The sequence below is a fragment of the Pelodiscus sinensis genome, chromosome 9, assembly GCF_052426305.1.
Source record: "Pelodiscus sinensis isolate ZL-2025 chromosome 9, ASM5242630v1, whole genome shotgun sequence".
NCBI lineage: Eukaryota > Metazoa > Chordata > Testudines > Trionychidae > Pelodiscus > Pelodiscus sinensis.
The window spans coordinates 6931931-6957588 of NC_143060.1; positions in this window are offsets into that span (position 1 = coordinate 6931931).

Consider the following 25658-nt stretch of genomic DNA (forward strand, 5'->3'; position numbering starts at 1 on the left):
TCTCCACATCTTTCTTTTAATGTGGTACACAGAACTGGACATAATACTCCAACTGAGGCCTAATCAGCACAGAGTAGAGTGGAAGAATGACTTCTTTTGTCTTGCTCACAACACTCCTATTAATGCCTCCCAGAATCATGTTTGCTTTTTTTTCAACTGTGTCACACTGTTGACTCATGTTTAACTTGTCATCCACTATGACCTCTAGATCCCTTTCAGCAGTACTCCTTCCTAGACATTCGCTTCCCATTCTGTATGTGTGAAACTGTAGTCCTGTAATAGACCCACAACCTCTGGCTAAGTTAATGAAGTCCTGCTGTTTTAATTTAAAGCTTTAAAATTATGGAGAACCTACCATTTATGCTAGTTCAAGATGGCAAGCGACCTATATCTTTCCCCAGTGTCTCTGCCACTGTTGACTCATGTTTAACTTGTCATCCACTCTGATCCCTAGATCCCTTTCTGCAGTACTTCATCCTAGACAATCACGTCCCATTCTGTATGTGTGAAATGGATTGTTCCTTCCTAAGTGGAGCACTTTGCATTTATCCTTATTAAACTTCATCCTGTTTACCTCAGACCATTTCTCTAGTTTGTCCAGATCATTTTGAATATTGACCCTATCCTCCAAAGCACTTGCAACCCCTCCCAGCTTGGTCTCACCTGCAAACTTAATAATTGTACTTTCCTTTATAATCATCGGATATCTGACAAAGTAGGTTTTTGCCCACAAAAGCGTCTACATTGGCCACAGACGCTTTTCCAGAAAAAGGGCTTTTCCGGAAAAGCAGCCTGCCAATGTAGACGCTCCTTTTCCGGAAAAACTGAAAACGGAATAGTAATCCGTTTTAAGCATTTCCGGAAATTCATGCCAGTGTAGACACAGCCCATCATTGTGAACTAGGGATGGTATCATGTAGTCATTTACACGATTAACCAATAAGCCCAGGCTATTCCTAATGGCTACACACATCTCTCTATCAGAGTGATAGAAATGTAGCCGTGTTAGTCTGGGGTAGCTGAAGCAAAATGCAGGACAATGTAGCACTTTAAAGACTAACAAGATGGCAGCAAGGAATAGGTGGCAACAGTCGACAACAGTTTGAACCAAACAAAACAGTCCTGTAACAGGTATGTAGAGGCAGCCCCTGAGTAACTACACATACCCAGTGCTATAAACTCACCAGCACAGATTAAAGGGAATAGAACACTGAGTGCCAGGAGCAGGAACCATGAAAAAAACAGGAAGAGGGAGCAGAAGGCAAGAAGGACATACCCCCCCCCCCCACACACACTCATTGCTGGTGACAACTGGACTAATTTATTATCTTGCTATGCATAGGCCAAAACCTGGAAGCACTGAGTGCTTGCGACTCCTATAGACCTCAGTGAATATTCCAGGAGCTAAGCAGCATCATTTGGCTTCATGCTCGCACAGGACTGGCACACCGCAGTTATTGCATTCGTTGTGGCGATTAGAATTTAGATCTGCCGCGTCTGTTCAATTCTCTCGACTTCTGCCCAGTGTTCGGCCATGTCAATTCCTCTGCATTTCTACCAGAGCAGGCAATTCTCTCCTGCTGTGCTCCTTTGCATTTGAAGGTTTCTTTCCCCTGAGGCAACCTCACAGGCTAAACTTACATTTTCTTGGCAGCGCAACAGCCATTTAAATGAGAAGTCAAGGAGCTGACTTAAGAAATCCCTGCATGATCAAGTATTGACTTGCTTCAATGTGAAACACCTTGCAATACACATTAATTGAGAATTAAGGTCATTTCTTAAAAATCCAAAGTAATTGGTACTGAAAGGATTATTAAGGTTGAGAAAATGAACATTTCCTGTTGTGGTTTCTGTACTACAGCTCCAGTGACAGCTGCATATTACCTGAGCGACATATATAATTTGCATCCTCAAGAGACATGTTTCTATATGTACATTTAAGGGTGAAAGATATGTTAGATGCGGCTCTTCCGGATCAATTCCCCGTGAAATCCTTTATCTTCTTTATCAATAGATCCACCGTTCACATACTTTACAGAAGTTTAAAATGTCAAGCACATCAATGAATACATAGTGGAAAACCAAAGACAGGACTATGCAGCACTTTAAAGACTAACAAGATGGTTTATTAGTCTTTAAAGTGCTGCATAGTCCTGTCTTTTGTTTCAGCTAGACCAGACTAACACGGCTGCAGCTCTATCACTAGTGGAAAACAGGTCTGAGAAAATGTCTGTCCTATTGGGACACCAGAAAGAACATTTACTGGGGAGAATTTATCCTATAAATGAAACCTTTTGAAAATCAAGTCTATCACACGGATCTAATTAAAGATCTATTAGTCAAACGAGTTGCCAACATGACATAGGTTTGTATTATGCAACCATATCGGACTTTCCAAACATACTGTGAAGACTTGGCACTTCACTGAGAGACGTCAATTGATATGGATACTTGGAAGTAGTTACTGAAAATAAATGCTGGATTGTACTGAAGTTATAAATTACATGCACTGTTAGTTGTATTATGAAAAGGGCTACTCAGTAATATCTTCATACCATGAATCATTTATCAGTCCAAGACACAATCAAAATATTTGAGATGCACCACCTGTGTACTTAAATAGACCCATCTTTATATCACTCCTCTACTAAGTTCCCATCCACTCACATAGGAATAAAAAATGTAAGCAACCAGCTTTTAAAATACGGGTGAGGAACCTAAGTCTGGGGGCTGGATGAGGCTCCTGGCTTGCCTGACAGCCACCCAGTGGAAATTCAAATGCCATGCAGCTGCTGAGTAAAGCGCCCACAACTGGCAGCATGTGTTTCTACTGCTGGTGCACATCTGCACATGCCTTGGTGCACAAAACAAAATTTAATCTGCATGTGGATAGAAAAAAATAAAATATTGGACCTGACCAAGCCAACAAAGGCAGACTTGGGCTTCTCTGAAGGTAGTAACTATATCTTGGCAGTTTAGTTATTGGCTTTGTGAGAAGATAGGGGACTGGTTGCACATGATCAAGGCGGGCAGTAAGGTAACACCCGGAGCGTGGGACTTAGTTGCCTACCATTGGGTGCTGGAGTGCAGCCGGTAGAAAGGGTGGGCCCACGCTTCTCTACCCATCCCTAAAGTGGGACAATAATAGAAGCCTATCCCTTGGTGAGGAACCTTGTGGGGAAGACTCTGTAGGTACAAGGATCTGGACGATAAACCCTTGACTCCAGGAGGAAGCTCTGACTCTATTGCAGGGGTGGCCAACCCACAGCTTGTGAGCTGCATGCAGCTCTTCTCCCTCAAAAGTGCGGCTCGTGAAGCTGCTCCTGTGCTCCCACCCAACGACCTCTGCCTCCTCCGCCTCCGCCCCCGGCTCCCCTGTACTCACCGGCACCCAAGATGGTGGCTGTTGATGGGACCCCGATATGGCCAAAAAGCCTAAGCTTGTTTCTTAAAGGGGCAGCCTCCTTTTTTTTTTTTTTTTTGCTTGACAATTCTAGTGCGGCTCTTCCCACTGCTGTTTCGGCTCTCTTTGTTAAGTGGGTTGGCCACCCCTGCTCTATTGCTTCATCCTGAGGACTTCTCCGTTGTTGGACTCTGTATCTATCCCCTGAAAAGGATTGACTCGCATATGTGACCAGGCTCTAGGGCTAAGACGCTGAGATGGCAGACTGTTGCAGGGCAGAGTGGTAGTCAAAAAAAGGGAGTGCCCTGAAAGAAAGCAACCTGCTACATCCCTGCCTGGCCACAAGGCGGCACTGGTGGTGAGTGCCCCCTCCTCACATTGCTCCATGGGTCTTCAGTTTCTTGGCCACTCCCTGTGATTATCTAAGGGCTGCACCAAATCCCCTTGAAGTCAAGAGAATCTTTGACTTTAGCAAACTTTGGATCCAGCCCTTTGTGCTTGTAATCTCTCTGCCCTGTCCAGTATTTTGGCATGAGAGCCTTCTTCTCCGCAAGCACCTGTCATCTGTAACATTTCTGCATCTCCACTAGCTCCTGGATGCAAAGCCACCTGACCCTGGTGCCCGTGAGACATGCTGGGACCAGCCCTAACTTACACCACTGAGGTGAGGTCCTTCCTGCCTGTGTCAAGCTCTGTTGTAAGGTCTTTATCTCTGTGGTGGATCAGACACCACAGAGCTCTGCTCAGCCATGCCATCTTCCCTTTCCTCCTGCCCCCAACCTCCCTCTCCTTACTCTTATGTTGGGCACAGCATTATGCCCCCAGGAAGCTAAAATCCAGCCCCTTGCATCTCTATCAACCGTGCAAAACATTTTGGAGCTGCCCTTTTTATTAAAGATACTACAATGTGTTCAGATGCTTGAATATGGATTCTGAAAAATCATTGCATTGATCTTTTTTAAGACTGAGAAGCCAAAGGACGTGCCTTTTCTGTCACGTGGATTCACGAGGCAGAGATCACAGGTGTGCAAAAGCCATGCACTGCAAAATCAGAAAGCCGGTTTGTATTTCACAGCTGAAGCAGCATCCCAAACTTGCTGGACCCTGCAAGTTTCCTGAGATAATAACTTCCAGAGCTGTGCGCTACATGCCAATGTTTAGTTTGCCAAAGTTCACGTGGCCTGAGGATAATAACTTGGGTGGATGGGGTCTGAGAGTTCAGGGGGAGCAGTCCTTGGGAAAGTTAATTGATTTTTAGTACAGAGCATGTCCCAGAAGATCTTGACAATAAGACCACAGGAGGAAATGGGGAACCATCAATTCTGTAACCTCTACAGCATTTGTCAGACTGTGAGCCAGGTTCCTTATTCCACGGGGTAGCTATAAATTTTGCACAGGAGCCTGTGTGGACACATATGGAGACATATGGATACCTTGTGTTCTTTGGACTACATTCTCCTTTACTCATTGTAATTTAAAGTAATACTGGTGGCCACTAAGGGTATGTCCACACAGCAGGGCTAAAGGCGAAATAAGCTACGCAACTTGAGCTACGTCAATTGTGTAGCTTAAGTCGAAATGGTTTATTTTGGCTTGTGGCACTGAGTTAGAGCCCTCTTCCTCTGACTTCCCTTACTCCTCGTACAATGAGGGTTACAGGGATCGGAGGAAGAAGTCCTCCAGCTTGACATTATTTGGACATTCTGTCAAAATAACTGCTTGCTGCGTAGACGTGGACTGTGGAATACCATCAGTTATTCCGAAATAACGCTGATGTACCCTAAGTTACCTGTATATTTCCTATGCTCATCTATGATTAAAACGGGGTAATAGTTTATCAGGAGCACTTTTGCAAGGAGACTGACCTCACTGTGAGAGAGCACATGAAAAGGTGAATCTAAAAGCAATAGCTTTTTTTTTTTTTTTTAAGAATACAAACTCTCTGGCTACGTGTAGACTGGCATGATTTTCCGCAAATGCTTTTAACGGAAAAGTTTTCCGTTAAAAGCATTTGCGGAAAAGAGCGTCTAGATTGGCATGGACTCTTTTCCGCAAAAGCACTTTTTGCGGAAAAGCGTCCATGCCAATCTAGACGCGGGTTTGCGCAAGAAAGCCCCGATCGCCATTTTCGCCATCGGGGCTTTTTTGCGCAAAACAATACCGCGTTGTCTACACTGGCCCTCTTGTGCAAAAGCATTTGCGCAAGAGGGCTTTTGCCCGAACGGGAGCAGCACAGTATTTCCGCAAGAACACTGATGATCTTACATGAGATCATCAGTGTTCTTGCGGAAATTCAAACGGCCAGTGTGGACAGTTGGCAAGTTTTTCCGCAAAAGCAGCAGAAAATCTTGCCAGTCTAGATGCAGCCTCTAAGGCTGGGGCTGTTTCTTTAGCTATGGTTGCACAGTCCCCGGTACAATAGTTTTCTGGATACTCCTGACTGGGGTGTTTAGGGGCTACCCAAATATTTCCATTAATTTTCACTAAAAATGAAGTATTAATAATTAATAACAACTGTTGGTGGCTGCAGGTCTTTAAATGCTCAGTTATTGATAGACCACACTGTTACAAAGGGCTTTTCATCTGTCAGTCTCAAAACAATGTGCAAATGAGGGTAAAAATAACATTATTCCCATTTGAACAATATGGAAACTGAGGCACTGGGAAAAAAACAACTTACCCAAGGCTATACAGCAGGCCGTACATACATGGAAGTGCTGGGAACAGAACACAGGGCTTTCTAAGTTCCACTCCTCTACCTTAGTCAGTTAACTATGATGTTAGTTGAGTATAGCTTTAGAAATTGGAGTCTGGTTGTTGAATTATTAAATTCAACAAATAGAATCATAGAATCATAGAATAATAGGACTGGAAGGGACCTCAAGAGGTCATCGAGTCCAGCCCCCCGCCCTCAAGGCAGGACCAAGCTCCGTCTACATAAATTATTAAAAGTCTTGATGATATAAAGCACTGTCTGATATATATGTGATCATATATGTGAACACTTCAAAGTAGGAATAAGGTCCTCCGGAAAAGGGCACTTTTTCCGGAGGATCCAGGCCAGTGTAGACGCTCTTTTTCGGCTTTTTTAAAAGCCGAAAAAAGCGGCGGACATTTGTATTTAAATGCCGCGGGGGAGATTTAAATCCCCCGCGCATTTCCCTTCTACGACTCATGAAATTTACATGGCCCTTCCGGAAAAGTGGCCAGTGTAGACGTAGCCCATAGGTTCAACTTCTATGAGAAGAGGAGACTGTATCATCTGGATGCCCTTCACCTCAATAGAAAGAGGACCAACCTTCTTGGGGACATGCAGGTTAGAATTGTCAGGATGGTGTTAAGCAAATTACGAAGGCAGCACAAAACTGAGGTGATAAGAACAAGATTAACAAGGAGCCCAAGGACGTGAAGCAAAGAAATTATGTTATGCCTTTACACCAATGCTAGAAGAATGCCTAAGAAACAAAGGAATTGGAATTGATAATTTATTATCAACTAGATAACATGTATGCTATTAAAGAAACCTTGGTAGGATGAACCCCATGACTGGAATTTTTAGGAAGGCCCAAGTGGGCAGAAGGAGAGAGGGAGTTGTACTCCATGTCAAAAATAGTGTTACTAATTTCTCAGTCACTGATAACCTGGAATAAAATTATCTTGAAAGTGTATGGATCAATGTCCTAAGAGATAAATCTCAAGATGGGGTTGTTTGTTATAGGCCACCGATTCAAATTAGGGAAACAGGATGATTAGTTTCTTGTACAACTATCTATCATGTCATGGGAGACTTCAATCTGAATGACATGTGGCAGAGATCTGGTGATACCTGCAGTAAAACAACTTTGAGGTTTCTAAAAATTATAGATTGCATCTTCCTGACCCAAAAAGTCAACACTGGTAAATTTTATATTGGATACATTTTGACAGATAAAGAGGAACTGGTCATAGAACTTAAACATAATGATCACTTAGATACAAGTGATCATGACTTGATCATAGTTTTTAATGTGCAAACAGAATACAGTCCAGACCAGTGATATAGATTCCATGTCCTTTCTAGAAGGCCAATTTTGCAAAGCTCAAAAGAGAGAGAGAGAGAGACACACACACAGAAAGAGAGATGGAGGAAAAATGTAATCAGTAAAATATGAATGATAATTAGGAATTGTTTAAGAAAACTTTATTAAATGCTCATAAAGCCGCAGCCCACAATCAAAGAAAAAAGGACATGTTTGAGGCAAGTTAACTATAAAGTTATTTATTTTTATATGTATAAACAAATGGAATAAATAGAAAGCTGAGAATAATGAATATAGGTCAGAAGTTAGAACTTGTAGAGAACCGAAAAGGGAAGCAAAGAGGCACACAGAGAAACCTACGTCCAGTAGAGTTAAGGATAATATGAAAGAGTTTTTTAAGTATAGTAGGAATAAAAAGAATCCTAGCCATGGTATTACATCATTACTAGCTGAAAATAGTAGAATTATCAATAATAATGCAGAAAAGGCAGACATGTCCAATAACTATTTCTGTTCTGCCCTTGGAGAAAAAACAGATGATATTTTATGATGACTCTTTTCATTCCACTAGAATTTCGGCAGAAAGTTAAATAGCAGATACTGAAGTGAGACATTTTTAAATGAGCAGATGTGGTAACTTGCATCTAAAAAAGATGGCTAAGGGGCTCATTACTGTTGATTTTTTCAACCAAGGAAATTCCAGAAGTCTGAAAAAAAAGCTAATATGGTACCATGTTTGAAATGGATAAACAGGATGTCCTGGCCTGTCAGTCAGATGTTGATCCTGGGCCAGATAATGGAGTGCCTGATGTGAGACTTGAGGAATTAAGAATTAAAGGAGGGTAATATAATGAATCCTAATTAAAATTAAATTAAAAATCAATCCATTTAAAGTATGTTATTTTTTTTTATGAGAACACATGTTTGGTTCATAAAGCTAATTATGTTGAAGTAATATTCTTAAGTGTGAAGCGTTTGACTCGGTACTGCATGACATTTTGATTAACAAATTAGAAAGATATAAAATTACTATGACACAAACCAAATGGATTAAAATGTGACAAACTGATAAAGTATATTTGTAAATGGGTGCGTTTCTAGTGGGGTCTCACAGGGGCTGGCTCTTGGCCCTATACGATTTAACATTTTTATCCATGACCTGGAAGAAAATATTTTTTTTCCCTGATAAAGTTTGCAAATGACCCAAAATTTGGAGATTAGTGAGTAATGAAGAGGACAGGTGATTTGGATCCAAATCTATTTGGATCCAAAATGCAAAACTGTTTGCATTTTAATGTGGCTAAATGTAAGTGCATGCATCTAGGAACAAAAGGCTGTAGGTCTTCCGTATAGGACAAGCAGTGAGGATCCTGGGAGCCAATGACTCTGAAAGAGTGAAGAGCATGATGAGTGATCAGCAGAATATACGCTCACTGTACAATGCTTTGACCAAAAGGGATAATGTAGTCCTGGGATACATACACAGGAGAATCTTGAGTAAGAGTGGGGATGTTATTTTACCCCTGTATTTGGCGCTGCACTGGAATCCAGTGTCCAGTTCTGGTGCCTACAATTTAAGAAGCATGCTAATAAATGTGAGGGTTCAAAGAAGAACCACAAAAATGATTAAAGGATTAGACAACATATTTTACGATGGTAGCCTTAAGGAACTCTATTTAGGCTAACAGGGAGAAGTTAAAGGGGTGACATGATCACAGTCTATAAATACCAACATGCAGAATGTTAGGAAATATTTGGGCTCCTACAGCCAGCAGAACAAAGTATTAGATGATCCAGTGGCTGGAAGTTGAAGCTAGACAAATGGGCTGTGTCTAGACTGGCTTTTCTGGAAAAACTTGCCAGCTGTCTACACTGGCCGCTTGAATTTCCGGAAAAGCACTGACGATCTCATGTAAGATCGTCAGTGCTTTTCTGGAAATACTTTGCTGCTCCCGTTCGGGCAAAAGTCTTTTTCTGAAAGACTTTTGCACAAAAGGGCCAGTGTAGACAGCACAGTACTGTTTTCTGCAAAAAAGCCCCAATCGAGAAAATGGCGATTGGGGCTTTTTTGCAGAAAAGCACGTCTAGATTGGCCACGGACGCTTTTCCACAAAAAGTGCTTTTGCGGAAAAGCATCCTGCCAATCTAGACGCGCTTTTCCGAAAATGCTTTTAACAGAAAACTTTTCCGTTAAAAGCATTTTCGGAAAATCATGCCAGTGTAGACGTAGCCATGAAGACTGGAAATAAGGTGTATGTGTTTATAGTGAGAGTAATTAACCATTGGTACAACTTACCAAGGGTGGATTTCCATCACTGACCATTTTAAAAGCAAGATTGAATCTTTTTCTAGAAGTCATGCTCTAGGAATTATTTTGAGGGAGTTCTCTAGCCTGCTATGGGTCAGACTAACTGATCAAAGAAGTGCTTTCTGCCCTTCAGAGCTAAGAATCTGTGTGTGCAAAAAATGCCAGGAGACCCTGCTGATTTTTAGGAGGCCTAATCTCGGGACACGGTGATTCAAATGACCTCAAATTTCTTACTTTGCACCCCTGGAGGCACAGCAAGTTTTAAAACAATGTGAGCAACCATGTGGATTTTAGAGACAAAGAATGGTCAGCTTTATACAGAAAGTGACCTGCAACCTTAGCTACTGGTGTTTTGCTGTAATGTATTACATTTAGTCCAAATGAGTATGCAAAGTGTGTGTCTCATTTCTAGCCACAAAGACTAGGCTTTGGGTTCTACCTTTATTTCAGAATGTATTTTCCAAACACACATTTTTCTGTACTGCTCACCTTTAGCCTATTGCCTGACTGTAAAAACAAGCCCTTTTATAAGGGATAGTCGAAGGAAATGAGGGAAAACATAAACACTTTTCAAAAAGTAAGGATTTCCAGAACAAACCTGCATACGACACAATATATGATGTAGCTTCTTTTACTAGAGTTGTAAAAGAGGAGGAGGGAAAGTGAAAATACATTGGGGATTTTAAAGCCAAGCAAATCAATTAGTCATTACCGACATAAATTTCCCTTTCTTGGGGACATTCAACCCTCTCATATCCCATGGATGAACTCAAAAGCACCTGTAGTAGATTTGTTTTCAGTAAAGAGATTTGAACTACTGTAGGTGTTTTTCCAAGGAAAATACAATGTTGACAGAATAATGTGTGGAAAGAGGGGCTACTTATGCAGCTGCTATAAATTGCTAGCATTGTAATCTCACTTGCACAACTCCCCGTGTTACAGAATGTGCATTTATTGATGCTCCACATATGGCTCTGAGTAAAAGCAATTTCCTCCGAACATGATGAAAACTAAGCATGCAATGTGATGGACGAGGGTCATATTTTTCCTCTCTTTTCCCTTCAGTGAATGCTGAACTGGTGATGTTAATTTTGAAGAGAGGTCATGGATTACATGACTAAGTGACATATGTGCCTTCATCTTATTTTCAAAAGTGACTAGGATATTTAGAAACCTAAGTGGCTGTGAGCATGTCTTCACTCGCGGAGATTGATGTTTTGGCATTTGATTTAGTGGGTCCAGTAGACCTGTAAATCGACTGCTGAGGGCATCTCCAACCGGTACCTGTACTCTTTGCAGGGAAGCTATGTGGATGCCTTTAAGCTCCACTTAAAGTAAGTCAACTCCAGCTATGCATTCTATGTAGCAGGAGTTGCATACCTTAAGCCGACCTTCCAAGTCTAGTGTAGACCTAGAGGGTGAAGGTCAACGAGGGTATGTCTACACTGCAGAGTTTTTTGGGAAACCTTCACTTACATTCAGACTGCAATCGCGTTCTTTCGGAAAAAAATTGAAAGAACGGGTGTTTTTCCGACATTGTTAAACCTCTTTCTATGAGGAAGAAGCCATTTTCCAAAAGAGTTCTTTCGAAAAAAGACGTGTATGGACGAGGAAGAGGGAGTTCTTTCGAAAGAAGAGGAAAGAAGAAAAAGCACAGGTGCCCTGGTGGCCACTCCGTTCATAGTAATCACAGCTTAAATGTGAGATAGCGTCCATTCAGTGTGGACGCAATCTTTCAAAAAATCAGATCGCTTTTTCGATGCACTTTTGCTGTGTGGACGCTCTCTTTCGGAAGAAGTTTTTTCAGAAGATCTCTTCCTTAAAAGCTTCTTCCGAAAGAAGCTTGCAGTCTAAACGTAGCCTGAGAGAGCTGCCAGATTTTATGAGGTATCTAGGTGCGTGAAGATGCAGATAGGGCTAGACTTTAAAAGGTGTTTACACCTAAGTCACTTTGAAAATGGATCCTAAATTTCTTAAGCACTTTTTAAAAATGTACCCAGTGTTTTTCTAAAGAACATTATAGTTTTTTGAGCACATTATGCAGTATTATAATGTCTCCAACAAATCTGAATATTTGTAGCAGCTAGACTCTGCAGCTGAGCTTGGGACCCAATTGTGCTCGGAGCTGTACAAACGAACAATGAGACAGTCCCTGCCTTGAAGTGTTTACAATCCAAATAGACCAGAAAAGCCATGAGGTATGGAAATGAAGGATTAGAATCTAAATCGTCCAGACATGGAGTTAATGCAGTGAGGGCCTCGGACATTCAGGGAGAGATTTTACGTGGACTTCAGTGGTCCTCAGAATAGGTCCATCGACTCTGTAAGTGCCTTGCTCCAAGGTTACGGAGGAAGTGTGCAAAGCAGCCAGCAGCTGCACGCAGATCTCTAGACCCAGACCAATGCTTTGACCACAAGACAGGACCATGCAATGTGCCAAATACCCTTCACTCCCATGGACTCTAGCTGGAGTTGTGTGTGCCGAGCACCTTGTCAGAGGTACTCAGCCGCCTGCAGGATCAGGCTGTACTGCAACAGTCTATTGGCAATGGTTCCGATGAAGTCTAGGCCAGGAGTGCTGACAGCTTCTGCAGGCCTCTGGGGAAGGTGGAGGGCCTTAGTTCCATGATCCCAAAAGGGGCGTGGCCTCAAGCAGAAGGGGGTGGGGCCGGGGACAGCCAGCCCTCCCTGTTGCTCAGAGAGTGGTGAATCCCTATTCAGCCCTCAATGCCCCCTGGACAAGTGGTGATTTAAAGCGCCCAGGCCTCTGGCTACTGCTGCGGCTGCTGAATCGCCAGGCCCAAGGGCGACTGTACCCTTTGCTCCATCCCATCAGCAGGGCTGGACTAGGTACCTCTGAAACAGAGCAGATGCAACTGGCAATCAAAAGGGCACTTGGAGCCACTTTGCAGGAGCAGGTGGTCAAGACGAAAATGGATCTGCTTCAGAAACGGTTCCGGCAGCAGCTTCAGTGAGGCGTCTGCACTGTGTGAGCCAAATTCACAGCAGCTTCCATTAGTGCTACGAAGCCCGTTGCAGGCAGGTACTGTAGAGCATGGCAGGTCTGAAGAAGCGGTTGTTTAACAATCGGAAAGTGTACCAGGAGGTAGGGTGAGCCTGGTAGGAAGAATATGAGACCAGATCTCCGTATCAGGCATGCAGGTATCTTGACTATTCACTCCTGAAGTTAACCCATGCTGAAATGATTTGTTGGATAGGGCTGGAACGGGTTAAAAATCAAACCACCAAATATTTTCTTCTAAAAACAAAATAGTTTGATTTATAACTGCTACCGTGGTACCTTAGGAGACTTGTAGCTAAGGTGCCCCATGCTCCCAGTCTCTGTAGTTCACACTGTCTGTTCAGACGACATCTCTCATGAGGTACCATGTATCACGGAGGTTGTGCATCATGGGAGTCCGATGGGGTACAGTGCATCATGGGAAATGAAGTCCTGCTGGAGAGCCTAGTCCATAGAGCAGAAAGAGAACATGAGCAACCAAGGAGGGGCAGGAAGGACGTTCATTGCCCTCCCCTGCCCACCACTAGCCGCCCACTATAGAAAGGATGTGGACTCATTGGAGAGGGTCCAGCAGAGGGCGACCAAAATGATTAGGGGGCTGGAGCACATGACCTATGAGAGATTTGGGTTTGTTTAGTCTGCAGAAGGGAAGAGTGAGGGGGGATTTGAGAGCAGCCTTCAACTTCCTGAAGGGAGGTTCCAGAGAGGATGGAGAGAGGCTGATCACAGTAGTGACAGATGGCAGAACAAGGAGCAATGGTCTCAAGTTACAGAGGGGGAGATCTAGATTGGATATTAGGAAAAACTATTTCACTAGGAGGGTGATGAAGCCCTGGGATGGGTTCCCTAGGGCGGGGGTGGAATCTCCATCCCTAGAGGTTTTTAAGGCCCAGCTTGACAAAGCCCTGGCTGGGATGATTTAGTTGGGATTGGTCCTGCCTTGGGCAGGGGACGGGACTCAATGACCTCCTGAGGTCTCTTCTAGCCCTGGGGCAAAATTCCCATGAGGCACTATGAAATGTCTCAGAATCAAAATATTTCCATTTTCAGCAGAAAACCAAAAACTTTGTTTCTGAGGTATCCATTTTTTATGAATAATCACATTTTTCCTCAGAAAAGCAGATTTTCTTTTCACCAAAAGTTCATGTCATTGAAAATCCAATTTTCTGTCAAAAATAATGAAGATGGAATATTTTTGACCGGCTCTGATCAGGACCTTAGACAGCTTAGCCTGATCAAGCCCTAAAAAAGAAGCTACTTTCCCTCCTACCCCCTCTGTCCCCAGAGATGCTGAATTCCCTTTAGGTGTCCTAATGTGGATTTAGGTGTCTAACTGTAGCCTGATTATTTATGCAAATTAAACATGTAGATGATGACAGAAGAAGTGGGTTGTGCCCATGAAAGCTCGTGATACCATCTACATGTTTTGTTTAGTCTTTAAGGTGCTACTAGACTAGTTGTTTTTAAAGTTTTTCTTGTTACAGACTAACTCGGCTCCCCCACTGAAGTTTTTATTTATGCAAAGAAAGTTGAAAGCAAGGTCGTTCTTTCAAGTCAATGACAATATTTGTACTATATCTCCTATTCAATTATGCTGGGATTCGAGGGAGGGAATACCTTTGGGAAAAATCTTGCGCTTTAGATACACAAAAGAAAGTGTTGCCATGTTGTGGACAGCCACAAGATTTTCACCAAACCTTTTCTAGCTTAGGAGTTGATATTTACTGGTTAACACTTGCTGTACAGGTCTGTGACCTCTTTTTGAAACTTTTTCTTTACGAGTTTATTTTGGCTTGTCTCAGGCATTCATAAAATTCCTAGGGAACTGAAGGTTTTAAGCCTGCCTTGTAAAAGGAGGAGAGGGAAGGTGGGAGAACGGATTGGGGAGGAGAGTTTTCCATTACCTTGTCACAGCCTCCCTAATGTGAGTCTTATGCCTTTGAGATTCTTTCTAAACCTGCAAGCTTCTGAAAAGATTGGGGCGGGCAAAGAGGTGGGGGAGGAGAGACCCTTGTAATGGCCTCTGTTTCTCACTTGGTGAGGCAGGATCAGCCCCTAAGCAGATAAGGGTCTTTTTCTGAGTTTCCCTTGTCAGTCATCCTTCTGTAGCTTTTGGTCTTCACAGCAGGTCAGCAGAGTTGGTGAATAGCTCAGAAACCATGAGGCATCTGAAACAAATTAGATCTCTTATAGCCACCCAGAGACTGATGATGGATGGAGGTCTGTATTTACAGCAAAACTAATTGGCAACATACACAGACATCCAAAAGAGTATATTATTTTGCCAGACTTTGGAGTCACTGGCCTTTTTTTTTTTTATTGAAGAACATTACAGTGCTAGAGATAAAAAAGAACAGTGAAAGTTTTAAATCTAATAAAAGTGTTTGACTGCAGAGTAAAAATAACATACACATAGCAGTTGGATTTGGAATTGAGTTTTATTAATGGTCTTCGCTGCAAAATGTTTCCAATTAAAAAACAATTCTGAATGTGGTGCATTAATAAACTATCCCCCCTGCATCCCCCCCTTAAAGACACTAAGAATTTTAAAGGCGGAGGTAGATTAAAAAACAGCCAGTGGATGTTATTAAAACATAATTTAATATAACCTAAATATAGTGCTTGCATACCACAGAGAGACTGCTGCATAATTGAATTCGAAACACTGATAGAATGTTGACTTTGCAAAGAGAAATATTATCAGATTCTGATCCGTTGTGCAAAAGAAGGGTCTTTAAACACAGTAGCAGATGACATGCAACAAAGTGCAAAATCAAACACGTCCCTCTGGAGTACATGTGACAGATTTAGACTTTCTGAGAGGCAAGAATAGACATGGAATTGGGAACATATAATAAACTAACATAGTGCTTTAATTTTTTTAGACTGACAGAATCTTTGCACATACAAAACCAGGAAACAAGGCTGGTGAGAGATATATTATATATCCAAAATAAATGTTTTTGTTTCACACACTCCAGGTTGTGTGTGTAATTGTGTCTACGTGTGAATGTGTGTATGGTTTTGTTTCTTTGTTGTGTTGATTTTTAATGAAACTATGTCTCGTCTGCATTTTTAGATCTCATATACAGGCAGAAACTGTATATAGAAGGATGTAAGCCTGTGAAAAGCACAGACCGCTTGGTTTCTGTGCTTTGTTCTTGCTGTGGATAGTCACATTACAATTAAATATGTCCAGAAATGCTAATCTCAATTAGAAAGGAGATCTGTCTTTTCCTATAAAGGATTGCTGATTTTCACACAGGCACCACATTAAAACATTTCTGGTGCATTTGTTTATTTTTGGTTTTGAAGCGCAACTCAGCAGAGAACAGTGAGGCAATAGATAATATCTTTCCTTGTAAATGGCCCATTTTTCCTTCTTTGCTCCTATGTGGCTGAGCCCTACCACTGAGCTATCTGAAGTTTCTTATAACAAGGAACTATTTCCAAACAAAATTGAATGGACACTGCATACACTGTGCAACTGGAAAACAACTAAATAGTATATTAATCTTGTTTGATTCCCATGACATTGAGAGGCTAGATTAAAGGCCTGATTCTTATTTACACGATCGTCCATTTACGCCTCCCTGATGCTGAGGAAGTGCCTGTCATTTGCATCCTCTCCAAGACCTTTTTATACTGTTAGAGAGATTTAAAGGGGTTAGGGTACAAGAGAACTAGCCCCTAGAATTTTAATTCAATGGATAATCCATGATCATCCATTATTATGATTATTACGTTTGCTGCAATGTGTTTTCTTATTCCAAGCTCTTGTGGGCTGCATCTGGGAAGCCGTCTTTTGTGCAAACAGCTATCAGAGCGCGCCGAAGTATGTGATCAATTAGCTCTGCTGAAAATACAATCATTGTGTTATTCCAAGCTGATGAAAACGTCCTCTGCAGTTTTCCCTCCCAGCCTCTGCATGCCAATCAGCGTTTGTCAGTGATACAATTTTCTCGCATAAACACAACCTTTGTGCAACTTCCACTCTGGATAAATAGATATAATTCCAAAACCAAATAACACACTTTGAGGGGAAATGGAGATTATACACGCAAGGGAAAACCTGCGAGAAGAGAGCCGCCTGAATTGCAAAGGGGGAAAAGGAAAGTTCTTTGGGAGCAAGCATTGTGGCTGGTTTATTTCTTCACGCTACCAAAAAGCCAAAGAAGGCAAATGTTTGGGCTAACTGCTCTGCACATTTGTGATCTAAAACTACCATGAATTGCTGAAAGAGGGTCTTTTGCTGCTATCTTGAAAGGAAGGGACATCACAGATAATTATGGTGATGCTGTTTCTCTGTTTCACTAGAAGGCCTGGTTTGGCAAGTTAGATTTTTTTCTTCTTCTTGCAAGCACCCATATCCTGTGGGTAAGTTGTGTTGTGATCAAGATTAGGAGACTTAAATGAGCTCAGAATTTCCTGCCCCATAAAGATCTGATCTCTGTGTCCGTCTGTATGATTCTGTGTGGTCACTGATAGATGCTGTGTGTACATACTAACGTGTGATTCTATACATGTGAATGGTAAAAAACAAAAAGCACTTAACTTTACGGCCATGTCTACACTGGGAAACTATTTAGAAATTAGTCAATTCAATATAACTCCCAATTTAACATATTTGAACTAGCACATCCACCCTAAGGGGAAGCCTAGAAATTAGTGCAAGGCAGGCTCCATTAAAGTGGATGTGCTACCTCGGACTTAGAGCCCCAGGAAGCACCGGGGAGTAATTAGTTTCAATTACGCTGAGGAGTATTTTGAAATAGTGACACTGGAGCATTCACACACACATTATTTTGAAATAACCATTGTGGAATTAGTGTTACTCTTGAGGAAAGCAGGTGTACAGATTTTGAATTGCATGACTTTTTATTTCAAAATAATGGGCTTGGTAGTGTGGACACTCCAGTTATAAATTTGACCTTGTGTATGTGTGGAGGGTGGGAGGTATTTTGAAATAAATTCCTAGTGTACACCAGGGCTATATGTGTATACTAGCAGATAGATGGACTTGGCTTTGCCCAGTAGTCCCAAAACAGAGCACTCCTCCAAATATCTCCATTTTATCTCTTTTCTGTAAAGTTTAGTGACAAGCAATCCTATTCCAAGTTCATCTTATTTTTTTCTGTCTCACCTTGGTTCAGTCTCTTTCAACATTTACTCAGTTGTGTCAATTTTGAGGACTATACCTGATCTGGTGAGTCTGTCTCTTTTCTGTTTGGTTTTATGAGACTCAGTCCCATTCCAGGCACATCCCATTTTCCTGGCACAACCAAACCCTTATGTTGCTGAAGTTATGATGAAAGGAAGGTGTATACCAATTGTGTGGGTCCTAGTTCTTACCATTTAACAGGAGTTATTAATCAAATAAACAAATTCTCTCTCTCTCTATCTATATATATACACACACACACACACAGGGCTCGACAAACTGTGGCAAGAGCTACTTGCCAGCCCTGCACCGTGCCAGACCGGCACTGTGCATGCGCGTAGTGCCGGTGAATGGGGCACACAGAGCGATTTGTCGAGCCCTGTGTGTGTGTGTGTGTGTGTGTGTGTGTGTATGTATATATATATATATATATACACACATACACACACGCACACACAGGGCTTGACAAATTCTTGTGACAAATTTCTTGTGGCAAAATTAGTCTTTTGGAATCAAGCATAAGACCATCATTAAACAAAGTGTGTATCTATATATAATGTATGCACATTTCTAAATTAATACATAGATACACACTTCATTTAAATGATTGTCCTACACTTGATCCCCAAGACCTAATTATGCCAGGAGAGGTGTATATTCTGAAGAAGAAGAAAATAGAGTACATAGCATTGCTACTAATAAGGGTAGCTAAACCAGTGTTTCGCAACCTTTTTTAAAAAAAGTACCCCCTTTAAAAAAATGTATAAGTACCCCCAGTACCTACAATTTTCAGACACACAGTTTGTTTTCTACCATTGCAACACATTTGTTTAAACAACTTAATTGTAGCTGGGTGGGTGATGACATTTTTGGGTGTAAAAAGTACAAAAATAAAATGCTGTACATTTTAAAACAAAAATTCAGTTTTCTCCAAATTTTAGTTGCGTTGACATACCCCCCAAACTGCTCCGGAGTACCCCTGAGGGTACTCATACCACTGGTTGAGAAACACTGAGCTAAATAAGTTCATTAAGACTTTCAAATGCTAACTCACAAATAATGAAATAGCTGGGTATTAAGTAGCTCTTGTCACATGCAATCAATACATTGCAAGATTTCTCATGTATGAATTGCCTTAAAGTAAACCCAAGTTAAATACAGTGTTTTCCCCTCACATGGGATAACTATGGGAGCAGAAATCGTATTTTCATTATCTGTTGGTCCCAGGGCCTTGGTCAGTCTGCTACTGTAATTACAATTGGGCTACCTTATTCCCATTGAAAACCTGGATGAACGATCCTTCCCCATTAAGATAATACAATAAGAAAGTACAACTGGAAAGAGGATGGGGCTGAGGACAGATTACCCTCGAATAGCCTCCACATTCCAAGCTCTATTGTATTCCTGCCCAATTCTATTTGCAAGGCCTAATGCATCATATAAAACAAAAACAACTTGGGCCTTGCTCTTGAAGCTAATTTTATTTTGATAAAATAAGGTGGAATTTTTTAATTAAAACCTAAACAACATTTCAATAGCAACTCATCCTCCAGACTTCCCAGAACGGAATGCTTTATTGGACTTTTTTATTTGGTGATTTTATATACTTAAAAAAAAAAACCCTTTACTTCAAGGTTTTCCAATCATTTGTGTCTATTAGCAGTGGCCAGGAAATGGAATGTGACAAATTAAACTCTGTCTTTCTCAGGAAGCCAAACAGTTTGTGAATTCTGAGCAGAGATCCTGGTTTTTTCCTTTCTGCCTCGTTTCAGCTTTTATGTTTCAAGACATCTTCCTCCGTACCTCCGCCTCTCTTAGTTTTGCACGTTTCTATGTAAATGCCAACCGATCGACTGAATTTTAAGTTTCTGCCTGACCATCTGCAAGCCATTAGCTGCTCAAAATGCCGCCATGTGATCCCATGATAAAAGGGGCTGCTGGGCTCCTTAAAAAGACAGCGATCGAGGCACGAAGGACGTGAGAGATGTTCGAAAACTGTAGAACATTCATAAGTCAGCGCGCAGCCTGTGATCAGAGCCGAAACTTCTGTTTTACAAGAAGCAGCCCAGTGAAATCTAGGCAGAGGGAGTCTCCCAATGCTTCTGCGCAAGCAAAATAAGCTCTTTACCGGGACCGAGGCCGCTTCGATTTTATTCTCACTGATTTAAATGCCACTGCTGCTTAGGGGCAATAATTCAGTGTCAGGGCTCTGGGATCGTCCCACTGCGAGGCTGCAAGACAAATAAAGGGCAACGCTACTACATTATTAGCACTTCAAGTAAATACACGAGGGCGAAGGGGGTAAACGAGGCACTCGAGCGGTGTGTGGGAGGGAGGGGGCACCATTCTTTTTCAGGCGTGGGTCATCACTTCTCTGAGCTGCCCTGATTTGAGTGAAGTTTGTAAAGGCCCGGACGTCTGTTTCCCGTCCAGCCAGGTTTGCGTCCAAGGGGAGAGGAAATCACGCCGTGTGATGCCGCCCTGCTTGCCAGGGGTGCGGGTGGGTGTTTTCCTTTCGAGCCTCACCGCTGATCACCCCGTGAGTAGCTTCGTTTCCACCTGTGCGAAGTGTAGCAACGTTCCACGACAATGCCGCAGCGTTCCATTTGCGTTCCATTTGCGAGCCAGCTCCGAACGTTAGCATGGCTGCAGGAGGTAGCCCGAGATGGACGAGCACCATGCGAAACCAGATGCAATTCGTCTCCCTCGGGGTAAATGTGTCTGCGTGCGGGCTTTCTGTCAGGACGCCTGGCTGCAAAGCGATCCAGTTGCAAACACGTGGTCCACATTACCTCTATTTACATTCCCTCCCCCCTTTCTCTTTTTCTCTCTGGGAAGATGGGCAGCTCGCTGCGGGTCCTGGGCGAGGTGAGGCGAGATCTGAAATCGTTTCATGCTTGTTTGTTTGATTTTTCCTAGGGCCGTTGGGCCCGGTGTTTGTTCACATCGCTCCAGCATCTGGATTGGATGATGAGTTGGAAATTAACAGCGTTTGAGGGTTATCTGCCCTCGGTTGATTAAAACTCGTTGGCAATTTAGGGGGCGGGGACACACCTGCCTAGAAATGGATGGACTCGATTCATGTTCTGATCCGTGCGGTGGGGGGAAGATTTGAGACTCCGGATCACGAGCGGCGCTCAGAACCACTGCACCAGACTTTGCAACAGCCCCTCTCTCTAGCCGCTCGGGGAAGAGTTCAAAGGCTACATTTCGGCCACAGGGCTAATGAGCAGGTCTGCCTGGGAACCCCCCCAGATTGTGGGAGGTACACCGGTGCAGCATGACAGAAACTGCAACGATCGCAAAAACGGAGAGTTGCACTTTCTGTCTATACACCGGCCTCGGTGACACCGCTTCGGTTAGGAACTGGCAAACAAACCAACCCGCGGCGATAGCCTCACAAATCGAAACGGAAATATCTACAGGGAGAAATGAATTAATCGTAAATTATGCCCTCCGAAAAATATCGAATGGGTTTTAAAACTGGAGACACGTGTGTTTCCAAGTCACTGATCTGCGGGGGGGAAGAACCGGCAGGTTTAGAAGCAATCACCCCTGCGAATCAAACGCCGAGTTCTCAGATGCGGGGTGTGGAGCGGTTCCCCCGCGGTCACTTTCTAACCTTTCTTTTTTAAAAGCAAATGTCCCTTCCATCTAAACAAGCGTGGGGGAGGGAGATCCTCACGATCGGCACACAAGAATTAATCACCCACGTGGGTTTGCTGGTTAGTTTGGAAAGGGCAGAGATAGCTGCAACCCGAGCAGCGACCAGGAGATACCCAGGGAAGCTAGCGCATAGCGGGATAGAAGCTGCGTCCTAAGACCGTGTGAACGGATTCGGAAGCCGAAGCGCACACAGAGAGGGTAGAAACAGCCGGGGGGCGGGTCAGGTACATTTCTCGATTAATGTTAGGCAAACGACACTGTTAGGATATTTTATATACACCACACGCAGTGTTTGGCGACCCCCCCCCCCACACACACTTTGGTTTAGAGAGAAAAGTTTCATGAACAGATTTTTAGTTTTTTCACATAGAATATTCACCTCCCCCCATCATCTCATTCTGCACTGTTTAAATCGTGGGACTTTAAACATGAACAAGATCAGACCCTATTTGCCCAGCTCTAAGGAACCTCCCTGGATTCTACATAATTGGATTATCGGGGCTTTATTTTGCTGTTCTGCAAGGGCTTGCTTAGCAGTTAGAGGACATGCCTCCGAAATCCCTTCTCTGTTGGGTTAATAAAGGGTTCCGGGGTCGGTAGATGTCTTATAATGCTTCCAAACCTTATGCCCCGGCTTGTTTTTGCATGGGTGGGTAGCCTCAGCAAAGTTAGAGATAGTTCCTGGGCATAGAATTAAGTACATGTTTAAACCTTTAGGCTGTGTCTACACTGGCAAGTCATTCTGGAAAATCAGCCACTTTTCTGGAAAAACTTGCCAGCTGTCTACACTGGCCACTTGAATTTCCAGAAAAGCACTGACATCTAATGTAAAATGATCAGTGCTTTTCTGGAAAAACTATGCTGCTCCCATTCGGGCAACAGTCTTTTTCCAGAAAACTGTTCTGGAAAAGGACCAGTGTAGACAGCACAGTAGTGTTTTCCGCAAAAAAGCCCCGATCGCGAAAATGACGATCGGGGCTTTTTTGCGGAAAACCACGTCTAGATTGGCCATGGATGCTTTTCCGCAAAAAGTGCTTTTCCAGAAAAGCATCCTGCCAATCTAAATGTGCTTTTTCCAAAAATACTTTTAACGCAAAACTTTTCCGTTAAAAGCATTTCCAGAAAATCATGCCAGTGAAGACGTAGCCTTACAGTATAGAGCACCTTTGTGTGTAAACTGCATAGTATCACAATACCCAATATAATCTCTCTCTCTCTCTCTCTCTCTCTCTCTCTGGGTGGGTGTGTCTAAACTGCACACCTCTGCCAACCGAGATTAGGCACATGCCTATTGCAAATGAAGCAGGGATTTTAATATTCCTCACATTTGAATAAAAATGGCTGCCGCTTTTTACCCACATGGCACTTTGCCGGCAAAAAGCAGTAGTCTAGATGGGACTCGGTCGGCAAGGAAAGCCTTTTCCGACCGATCCTGTAAACCTCATTGCACGAGGCGTAAGACACATAGCATGACAGTACCCAATATAGTGTGTGTGTGTGTGTGAGAGAGAGAGAGAGAACGAGAACGAGCAAAGTTCTTGGAAGGCTTATGTGTTTGCTCTGAAAGACACCAGTCCAGCATCGGGCTTGTAGATTGGCCGAAGCCTACTACAGGAATGATTCCTCACTCTAGACAAGGTTTTAGTCTAGGGTTGATTCATCACCTCACTCTATCCCCCCTTGGACTGGGGGTGGCTGCATGGGATCCTTTTTCCTTAGTGGTAGTCGTGTAAATTCCTTCTCCCCACCTTGTCAATGCACAAGTGAAAGTGTGATTGTAGATATGTTAGCGCTTACGGAAGGGGAGGCAGCAGGGAATATCTGCATGAGTAGGTCAGCTGCCTTCACTTCATTCTTCCGTTCCTGCCACAAACAGTCCTCTGTTATGGTGGGGATGGTGTGGGCTAGTCCCCCCCACTGCAGAGCATGAGCTCATAGAGTTAACACCCCATTGAATTGCATGGAGCAGTCTACCCCTTTCCGAGCTATTGTTTCAGGCTCTCTACAGACTCAGGCAAATATCACTTCATTAGTTCTATTCACTTCACATTGCTGAGCTTTTCTTTGAAGCCAGGGAGCCCAAAAAACTTGTTCTTGGCCAAAATGAAAGTTGAGGTTCTGAGGTAACTGTCGTAGCTGGGACCCTAAGAATAGGCCTATAATGTCTATCCCTCAATCAGACTCTAGTGAATGCAACACAGAGTGTGTGTGTGTGTGTATACATGCATGTGCATATGTCTGTTCTGGCTTCTGGGCTGTTGGTGGTGAATAGGGGATCACTCTCCATTTAAATTCAGCAAATATATTCACAGATCCTGGCAAAAACTGTAACACAGCTCAAGGTCCGTCCAGATTTTGGGTGGATTCAAGCCTCTTTGCAAACTCTGGAGTACCCCAGCTGGCTAAAGACTTTTAATATCTGCCTTTCTTTAACTGGAACCAAACCAAAAATCACTTTGCCAATCTGCCCAGCAGCTACTTGCATTCCCCCCATCCCGGCCCCCTCCCCCCACATGCAGCTCTCCCATTGATGTGGGAGCTGTGCTGTATATAGCAGGAATCCTGAAATGCGGATCAGGAATTATAATTTTCCCCTTTAGCCTACAGCACATATTCCGAGGATATGGTCATGAAAAATAGAGTGATTTCCTGTGCCATAGACATTATTTTATGAATGGAGCCACCTACAATGGAAAAGTCACCTTAAAACCCCCATAAAAGAAATGAGAGAGGGGAAACAAATTGTACTATTTTGCTGAATGGAAAACAAAGCCGAGTTTTATGGTTTGGGCTCCTTGTTCAGTATTTCATTTTTCCTTCATCCCAACTCTCCCATTGTGACTTTCAGATGCATAGAACAGAGTGTCCTTTGTGGTGTTTATTTACTTAGTTTATTGGACAACAGATGGAAAAGCACCAACTTAGTGTAATTGTGATGCTGACTGCAAAATAAACCTCGCCTCACCCACACACTACGTTGTTCCTTGCGATAAACAACACCGATTCACAAGGTGGTTAACTGGCTGTTGCTTCCCCTGTCCTCATCCCGTTCATAGATCTTTGGGACATCTGCCACGGATGTCCAAACAGAGCTCCCCAGTGACTCCAGTGGGGCAGTAATAGCATCCTACCCTTCGGTTTTTTTCTTCAGATGAAATGAAGCTCTCTTCAAAGACCTCTGAGAATTAAGCTTGGGAAGCTTTATGGTCACTGTCCACAGAGCAGTCTCATCCATAGGATGGTTCAGGTTGGCCACCCTAGGCCCCAAGGTTTGGGGCCCCCATGGTGGCTGCCTCAGCCATTCCATGGATGGGACCCATGGGATGATGTGGGGCTGGGGCCTGGCACAGCAGCAGCAGGGATCGCCCACTCCCATCTCCACAGTGGTGGGAAGCAAAGTGCCTTGGCCTCAGGGCATTCTGCTTCCCCCGTTGCCGTGGAGAAACGGGGCACAGCAGGCCGGAGGGTGACATGGTGGGGCAGAGCCAGGCCACTCAGCACTTGCTGCTGGGGGAGGATGGCTCTTCTTCCACCACACCAGGCCCCCCATAATTCCCTGGGCCACACTGTGGGGGGAGGGGTAGTACAGGAGCAGGGTGGGGCCTGGGGTGGGGGATGGCTGCCATGGGCCCCGCACCTGGGTCTCTAGGGGAAGGGGTTGCCCCAAGCCCTGCATCCCCCTCAAAATGGCCCTGACTGCTCACTTGGGAAAGTTGTAAAGAGGCCCCAGATCCAAATCGTCGATGCAAACGTTCAGGAGTTTGGGGCTGTTCAGAATCTAAATCCACGTCCTGCTTGCATTATGGGTCCCACCCAGGGCCGGATTAAGACCTTTAGAGGCCCTAAACGCTGAAGAGATTATGGTGCCCCCCCGTATGTAATTCAAAATAAAAACAATACTATACCGTCAAATAAAATTTTATTTTTCGAAATGACACAAAACATAAGTGTCTGCTGAAATGAAAATAGCTTCTTTCTAGATTTTCTGATTGCAAAATTCTGGATAAGTTCATCAAAGATGACTCGACGAAGCATGTCCACTTCCGTACACAATAGGGAAAGTGAATCAAGTCTGTCCT